Source organism: Dasypus novemcinctus, chromosome 28 (genome assembly GCF_030445035.2).
Source record: "Dasypus novemcinctus isolate mDasNov1 chromosome 28, mDasNov1.1.hap2, whole genome shotgun sequence".
NCBI classification, from domain to species: domain Eukaryota; kingdom Metazoa; phylum Chordata; class Mammalia; order Cingulata; family Dasypodidae; genus Dasypus; species Dasypus novemcinctus.
Genome location: NC_080700.1, coordinates 5,624,001 through 5,633,494, shown reverse-complemented (window position 1 = coordinate 5,633,494; position 9,494 = coordinate 5,624,001). Strand labels below are relative to the sequence as shown.

The 9,494-nt window shown below is 38.4% G+C and overlaps 1 pseudogene; it reads right to left on the bottom strand.

Annotated features, from left to right (window-relative positions):
- Positions 1–383: 383 nt before the first annotated feature.
- On the bottom strand, positions 384–1,050 carry LOC131276382 (ran-specific GTPase-activating protein pseudogene; annotated as a pseudogene).
- Positions 1,051–9,494: the final 8,444 nt, after the last annotated feature.

Genomic DNA, 9,494 nt, shown 5'->3' with positions numbered 1-9,494 from the left:
CTTTTGCAGTCAATGCAGTCATGCTGAGATGTGCACAAGTCTTACCCCTGAAATGACCACCTGACTCATTTTGAAGTCTCTTAGCCATATAAACTCATTTGTCAATACCTTTTCCACCTTTTGTTCAAGGTCTTTCTCCAGTTGCATTGGTAAGTTTTGTTTGGTAGTGATCCCTTGGGGCTAGGGAGATTCATCCCCAGGAGTCATGTTGCATGCTGGGGTGGAAACTCGTGCCTTTATATGCAGAGTTCAGCTTAGAGAATGGCCATATTTTAGCACAAGGAGATTCTCAGGAGGTAACACTGAGGCAACCAATAATACAAGGCTAAGTTTCAATATTAGAGTTTTCCAGTTAAACCAGCCATCAAAAGGCCATTAGGTGATTAGAGATTAATTACTCTAGCTAACAGCCTTTGGGGCAATGGGGCTTTTTTTATTTTTATCTTGGTCTCCTTTCCAGACTCCTTGTTGCCAGGGGCCTCCTGGATCTCCTCCTTTACCAAAGAAGCTTCCAGCTTCTCAGATAATGCTTTTTGGCATTATCATTTTTGCCCTGGTCTCTCTTTTTTCACTCCTCAGTCTCTTTCCTGCATTACTCAAATTTCTTTTTGAATTTCTGTGCATTTTTATCACTGAGGAACCAGATGGCCAGCAGCTCAGGCTTGGGGCACTCATTGGCAAAGTAAGCATGCGCATTTCAGACCCAGGCCTGCTCACTGTCCATGTTTGGCTTCAGCGGTGTGATGTCGTGGTTGGTGCAGACCTTCAGCATCTTGTCTCTGTGCATGAGAAAGTGGATGGTCCCCTTCTTGTGCTTCAGGAACTTGACATCACCGTGTCATGCTCCTTCCACTTAGGGAGGTCACTTTCTGAAGCAAATCAGAACAACTTTGCCCACATTTTAAAAAGTTCTTCTTCATCTTCCTCCAGTGCTTTGATTTCTTGTTCAGGAAGATAGACAATCAGCTCAAATGGGGGGTTGTGGTTGGACTTATCTGTATTCTCAGTGGAAGTGTCCTAGTCCTCTTGAGAGTCCTTGGTGGGTGCCATGGGTGCACAGTGGTAGCAGCTTGGCTGGTTCAGACATTAGCTGGCTCTGGGGCCTCTAGGTGCTTGGTTACATCTCCTTCCTCAGAGTCTGGTGCAGGCACCTCCTTCCTGCCTGCAAATCTGGGAAAATACCTTTGCTAGCAGACATTCTAGATAAGCTTTTAACGTATTTGGTTTGCATTTCCCCTGAATACTTAAAGTTTATAGACCTTGCATTGTTAAACTGTTTCCTGCTCACCAAGGACAGGACTGCAACCTTTTATCATCCCACACCCACAAGTCACAGATAGTTTAGGTTATCTCTGAAGAGACATAGAGCCTGCCACCCATAGCCCACATCATTTCCCCCCTTTGCCAAAGTTTAACTTGCTAAGCTTTGGCATAATTATTGTTGGAGCTATGAGGTGGATGGCTGTTTGTTGTTTTGATTATTTATCAATCTTTAGGGTAGCATCCAGGACTGTTTTTAAAAGTTTAGAAGTTATCATTCTGGACAGCAGAATCCTGGGGCAGGGGCCTCCTGCAGTCATCCTGTGGCCACTGGTGCTCACGTGGATTTCCAGTCAGGTTCCAGATCCATCTATTAATTTTATTTTACCTTTGAAGAGTTTACACCTTTAATTTAAAAGGGGTGCTGATGGGAGATGATCTCTTTTCTGTAACTGCTTCCTGCTGGCCATGGGCTGTAGTCATTGCCTAATAAGGTGCAAAACTCTTAATTTATTTTAACTGGAGGAAGATGGATCTGGCAGTCTGTACAAAGTTGGATGAAGTTTTCATATGGTTAATAAGATGTTCACTCGGAAAGAAACAAACTTAATACCCATTTTTAAAAGAGGACATTGGATTGCAGAGGTAGACAAGGTTAGGTGCCTATAAAGATGGCACTCCTAAAAGCTGGTGGGAACAGCATATATATTCTTTTTTAAGTTATTCATCTTCAGAGAGAAATTGCAACAGACACTTAGCTTTGTCTGAAGACACATTCCAAACTGTTCAATGATTGGCACTCATTCACTTTGTCAGATGCTCCTGGTGAACTGGCACTCCTTGGGCAACTGGCTTCACTCAGGATTAGAACACTAAGTTGGAAATTCTCTTTGTTTTCACCTGTGAGAGTGATCAGAACTACAGAATAAAGGTTTTTTTTTTTTACACCTTAGTTTTAATTGTACAATTTCTAGCAATTTTGACTTGTTCAATAGGTGACTCACCATCAGCAAGCAAGCCTCACCTTTGCTACACAGCAGAGTACAGTAGAATATAGAAGTTGACTGAGACTGGCTGAGACTGCCACCTTATTCTATAGACATGTTTTTAACTGTTTAGAAAATGATTTTACCAGGAATTTAACATGTCTAATATACTTCTGCACTTGATCCAAAATAGAAAAGATAATGTTATAATTATTAGGCATATATTTAGTACAGGATAAAAGTACAGCACTTAATATTAACTAATGTATTACTTAATGCATAAGGATTCAGAGTTGCAATTATTAGTTTTGAGTTTCAGGTTTGTAATACTTTACATGTCATCTCTCCATGAGAGCAGGTCATAATGCCAATTGTGTTTAAGTTTCACTTACAGTATCCTGGTATCATGGCTCCACTTAGCATGTTCTTCAATGCAGTGAGCAAGTCGCAGCATCCTTCATCTTAGAGAGATTTTCCAGTATTCTACTAGCCTGGTGCATAGTGCTCTCTGGGACCATGGAACAGTGCCAGCCTGGAGGTGATGTCCATTGTACACTTGGCTGTACCGAGTCATCATTGGCTGCTGCAGGAGCTTGAAACTGCAATGTAGTTTCCATTGACTTCAGGAGCAGAACCAGAGGCTGATATAGCAAATATTTTTAATTGAGGGATCAGTAACCAGCCTAGCCAATAACTCACATGGAGAGGCAAAATGCAATGTATACAGGTCCTGGTTTGAAAGCACAAAAGAGTTTGATAAGGTTAAAATTTATTCCTTGTTTATATATATATATATAATAAACAATTTAATGCAACATATCATATATTAAATGACTGTTTACTTACACAATTTTACCATGAAGATAACAGTAGGTACTTTACTTTAGTAATAGAGGGAAAAAAATTATTTTTCATTGTTAAAATGAAAACAGAATATTTCTAATAGAATCAAGATAACTTTTTATTACCATTTACTTAAATGTGTACTTTGCAGTGGCCTTCAGACAGGTTTTATTATCATTAACTTATTTCTGCTACCAATACCAATCTTAAGTTTTTTTTAGTTAACAATGACTTCTAGAACTAGAACTATTTAAACATTTTCAGTTTGGCAGATGTTTTACAAACTCCTTATAATTGACTATAACCACATTGACTAGCCACCTCATGTTTAAGTAAACTTATTAAATTACAATTACCAAAGAAATTTACTCTATTTATTTGAGAGCATATCTACAATCTTTTTCCTTTAGCCTAATTTCACCAATGTGAACTCACAATTTTCATTACTCTAAAGATTTCATACATAATGTTAATTTAGTTTATAAATTAACTATGGGAGATTACACTCAAGTTAAATAAAATTGAAACCATTATAGTTTATGCAAGGAATGTTCTGTTTTTCCCTTACAGGAAGTTAAAAACTTATTTTCTTTAAGTTATGAAAATGAATAATTTAAAAGCATACTGACTACCAGGTTTTAAAACACATTACACAATTACTTAATTTGTTTAATCATAACCCAGGAAAGATCTCTCCATAGTTTTTATGGACTTTTCTTTACTTACTGAAATTTGTTAACAGAACCACTAATTACCTTTATTTTGTTGGAAAGAAATCTTCTGGAAGTAAATAAGGCTCACCAGATTGTGGAGAAGAAAAGAATTTATTCTCAATCTTGCAAGAAGGGGTGCAGAGCCAGATATGGCTGGTGCCCCGAACAAAGAAAAATGACACAATTTATACCCCTAAGGCCAGCACGCAAGCTCTTCCTCTGTTTTTCCATGGATTGGATACTTCAGAAGTTACAGCTTATCTGAGCTTTAACTTTCCTGCACAAAAGTGTGTGATTTAACTGCTTCCTCTCTCACATTCCAACCATTTTAGTTTTTACCTGTTCCCCTTTGTTAAATAAAGAATAGAATTTAGTGCTGAAATGGCACTGACTTGGCTCCTTCTTGGGTGTCCTTCCACTGCCCACAGGACTGGCCTAAACTGGTCTCCTCCACTGCTGTCTAACCCGGGAGTGGGAGACTGAGACAGCAGGCTGCCAGGCTGCCAGGTTACACCAATCAACATTTTTTTCTTTTATGTGAAAACTAACCTAATCTTTGTTAGTTTGTTTTTTACATTTTATGGCTGACAAAAGGTTTAAACTGGGAAATTACCAGGCAAACTGATTCTTAATTCCCTAGCCTAGTAGATAGGTTTAATCTGCCACTCCTAGTCTTGCCTTTAAAGCTCTTGCAAAGAGGAGGCCCTTTCCCAATTGTTTCTATAATCAGATTTCTATGACCTTTTCATCCTGCTTAATTTGGGCTTTAAGAATATTTATTTACATCTATAACTGCATATTTAATTAACAATTTGAATCGAGCTCTTTTAAGAATTTTCATTTGTTAATTTGATATTATTATCCTGATGTATGAAGACATACACTGAGCAAATGGGCAGATGCAAAGAGTTAGACACAGAAACAAAACTGATTGATATTACTTATAATTTGCATTATTTTATATACTGTTTAGCTTAATTTGGGGTCCCAAAATGTATATTACTTATAACTGCATATTTAACCTCAACAATTTGAGCAAATAGGCAGACATGAATAGTTTGACACAAAAACATAACTTTAGTTATTTTAAACTTCTAATTCTTACAAAATAAGTGTGACTGCAAAACATTTCAAAGACTCCTGAAACTCTTCTTAATTTGCACTGTGACTGTGCAATTTTATACTATGACTATGCAGTTTTACACAAGAATTTTCTTTCTTAACTAATAGATTGTAACCAAAATGTTCTCAATGCTTTAGCACTATTTTTTGTTTCGAACTTTATATTTTACTTTGAATTTAGCAGAATTTTGGATAGGCAACAAGATTAATTTTATATATATTTACTGAGGCTATTTGAAGCCTCAGGGAGACAGACTGGTTTCTCTCATGAATTGCCACTCTTAGGAACACTGACAGTCAAGGCAGGAGACTTCTCCCCTTCCAACCCTCTTTTTGATTTTGGAGATAATTAAACTCCAGTGGTCATTTAACCTTATTCCATCAGGCAGCAATTTATTTAGTTTACACTTGAATTCATGAGAGAAAGGGTTACTAATACCAGGAGAGGAGACAGTGATGTCCCAGCTCTTCTCAATTATGAAATAACCATAGGCAAAGGCAAAGGGTGACGTTAGGCTTGAAGTAACCATAAACAAAGGAAAGGTTAGTTTAGAATTTACACTTAAATAATAGTTTCAGGCTAAATTCACCCAGCTATAATTTCAGTTATTATCTTTCCACTGTTTTATAATATAAATGCATTTATAAATGATTTTAACTCTTAGTTACAGTTTTTATTAACTTTAAAAACCTGTTAATTTTATAACACCTTTAAATACCTTTCATTCGACTTATAACATATTAAAGGAACTTAACCATTACTTTAATTTTTCCTTTAAAGTAAAAGAATAAATCTCTTGCAGTTAGTTTGAAATAAAAAGCTACTTTTCAGGATTTGATTTCTAGAACATAATGTTCTTTTAAAAGAGGTAAGACTCTTCTTCAAACACAGGAAATGATGAGGTTAAAGCACAAGAAGCTTTTTTGATAAAAGATTTTCTTTGTATATTGATCTTACTCAATTTTAATCACAAAAATTTTCCTTCCACAAACCTTCTACACTTTCAGTATTCATTCAGGTTTGTCCCACACTCTACTCTTTCCAAAAATCAATCATTTTATCTTAGGACAAAATCATCTTCTGTTTCCTTAACAATAAAAACACATTCCATATATCCCACATACTAAGTTACCAGGCAAACTTCTTACAACATATAATTGCCATTAATACTAAACAAGCTTGTTAAAATAATGAAGTTTTCTTCACTTTAAATACTTAGTAGCATGTAATGCCAGAAAGTTTCTTTGGAAGCAAGTTGGCAGGGGAGGCTGGCCGCTGAATTAATGTTATAAAATCACCTTTTATTATTATTATCAATTCAGTTTTTGTTTAATAATGACTTTCTGCAATTAGCCATTTAAATACCTTAATTTAAACAATGCTTTGTAAAACTTTTATAATTATTTATACCTTTAAGACAAATTTTATCTTCATAGAATACATTCTCTTACTTAAAGTTACTATAATACCTTATAAGAACCGAGCAGAATGCAAAAGTATTTTGGCTTTGACACCCTATGGAGGGAACTTTACTGCATTTATTCTGATTCTGCTTTTCACCCCCTTAACTTCCCCCCTTCCAGGCAGTCCAGTGCGCAACAATCAAACAGGAATGCGGCTTATGAATAGAAGGTGTGGACTCACTGGAAATGGGCCAGCCGCTCCCCCCTTTCCAGCTTTCAGCCAAAATGGGCAGACAGAACCTACTCAAATTTGGCAACTCTCCCAGGGACCCAGCCACCCTGACTGGGACATCCCCAGAAAACTTGGGTGCGTGGCATGGACACAGATGGCCTCCAAGCCCCAGCAAAGGGCCAGACCAGAGACAAGACAGCAGAGTATGTACAAACATCTAGACTCCGCAAACATCCAGACTCCCTCAGTTTTGCCCCATAATCATTTCACCCCCTTGCCAATGGCAAGGGAGGGCTCCAGCTCAGCTCTAATTCTACTTTACATAAGGACACAACTCCAACCCTAGCATTGAGCTGACACAGACAGAAGCAAAAGGTCACTAATCTGACCCACAAGTTTATATATATATTTTCACCATGGCTGCCCCCACAGCCATCACAAACCTCAGAACACTTAACATTTGGTATAAAGTGAATTCATTCACAATTTAGCACCATAATAAAAGATTTCAGCTAGACTTTTTCCACTGTTTAAACTTTACACCCAGACCAAGCTCCACCAGAAAAGCTGATCCATTTTCCTGTAACCAAGTTTTTGTTTTGTTTTGTTTTGTTTTAATCTACACCAATTTCCAGGACTTTAGGACTTGAACCTATAAATAGCCATTTTTATTAAAATCAAGACTCCGCTCCTTTAGTGGATATAAGAATATTACCAGATTCTAACATGCAGTTAGACAAACCAAAAACACCAGGGCTTTCTCCCGTTTTTTTTCCAGGACATTAGGACTCGAACGTATAAACAACCTTTCCTATTAAAATCAAGACTCCACTCCTGTAGTGGATATAAGACCAGTACCAGATTCTAACATGCAGTTAGACAAACCTAAAACACCAGGGCTTTTCCCTGTTTTTTCTCCTTTTCCCAAGCCTAGAGAGAATGGCTTCCCCCCAACTTTCTGGGGCTACTAGGGTTCTCTTGGGAAGTGATCAGACTCCCCTTCCTACCAATTAAAGCTAGGGCCTTCCAGACTGTGCTCACCCAGGGAGTCTTACCTTCTTCCATGTTTGTAGTTCTTTTTCGTTCCCAGAATCTTTCTCTTCAGACGTTCCATTGTCCTTGATTTTTGTCAGGAAGATTCTGATGGAGCCCACATTTTTTCTGGATTAAATTTAATCCAGGGGTGCCCAGATTTGGGGTTCACCCGAGTCCTCCCGGCTTCCTCGGGGATTTGGAAGGGGCGGCAAAATGCTACCATCTCTGGCCTTCATTTGCTGTCCCACCAGAGTCACCAAAAATGTTGTAGAATTTGAGAGAAGTTCAATTATTTGCGTATAGAGAGGCCAGGACTTAGGAATGATTTTGAGAAGGAAAAATGGTTTATTTATGGCCGGCCGGACTCGGGAGTTTTCTGTTCGAATCCTGAGCCAGGAACAAGATTTTCAAATGTCTTTTATAGAGAGGAAAGGCCAAATGGTCCCTTTGTTTCAGTTCTCAATAGGCTTGAATTAGCATATCTGTCTTCCACATCTTAGGTAAGCTTTTAGCATGGACTCCAGACATTCTAGATGAGCTTTCAACATATTTTGTTTTCATTTCCCCTGAATACTTTGTTTATAGACCTTGCATTGTTAAACTGTTTCACTGTTAAACTGCCCTTGGTGAGCAGGACTGCAACCTTTTATCATCCCACACCCACAAGTCCCAGATAGTTTAGGTTATCTCTGAAGAGACAAAGAGCCTGCCACCCATAGCCCACATCAACATCACAGAGGCAATACATAAAACCTGAATGACAAATACCTCCCCATACATGCAAAAGATATAAGAATTATATTACCAGTTATGGAAAATGGATTGCAGACAACTAGGCATCTCAAAAAGCAGTGTGAGATACTGAGAAAGATTAGTTGATCACAGGTCCCAAAGTCCAAGAGAAAGCCTCCAATTCACATGTGGAGCCAGTTTTAAGAAGCTGGTATGATGAGCTGCAGGTGGAATACCTAAGGCAGAGTTTCAGGAAGTACCCAATGGAGAGCAGGTACTTCTTTCAGGCTTCTTAGAAAACTCCTTGCACCTATAACTCATCTCAGCTTGGAGGGATAGAGAATATACAGGTGCCCCCAGTTGGGAGGTGTTGCTGGGGCCACTTACCAGCCTTACTGCTAGGAAAGCACAGAAAGAATAGCCCATGTCCTCCTTTTCTTGTTGGTTGGTTGTGCCTTGGGCCACGGGGTGCAGGTGATAAGCAGATGCCAGAACTTTCCCATGTTGGAATTAGATGAGTAATTCTGGGGGTGGAGAGAGAGTACAGGGTGGTCTTGGCTGACTTTGTTCCTCTTTAACACTTTCTCATCAACTTTTACAACCTACAGGTCACTTTCTCTCTTCTTTGCCTTTGTGACTTTGGTCAACTCAATGGATGTCCCTCAGTTGGTGAATCCTGACTTCACAGGTATGCCTTTTTGGAGAGGCTTTCCTTAGCTGGAAGAAGGGAGCAACTAGGGCAGGGGTTCTTAACAAGAGGTCCATGAGTTTGAATTGAAATTAAAAAAACATTCTTTGGGAATGTAACAGTTCAGGTGTGATATATTTATTAAATAGTACACAGCATAGTGTAGTCTGAGTATTGGGTCCATGGTTTTCATCTGACTGGCAAAGGGGTCTGTGGAAGAAAAAATATAAAAAATCCCTGATTTAGAGATTAGGCAGTGTATGATTTTTCATTTTTCCCTTCTTTGTGCCATTAACCTGTTAGCTGTTGGCAAGTGCTAGTGGTTGGAATTTTATTGTAGTATCAGAACCTATTGTAGAACAAAAGTTGATGAAAAGAGAGCCCTAGAAATAAAAGCAAACTGGAGGCTTTATCAGGTAATGCACTTTCAGATGGAGCAACAGTCTACCCAGCTTCTCTGTGGGAAGTGTTGGTGGAAA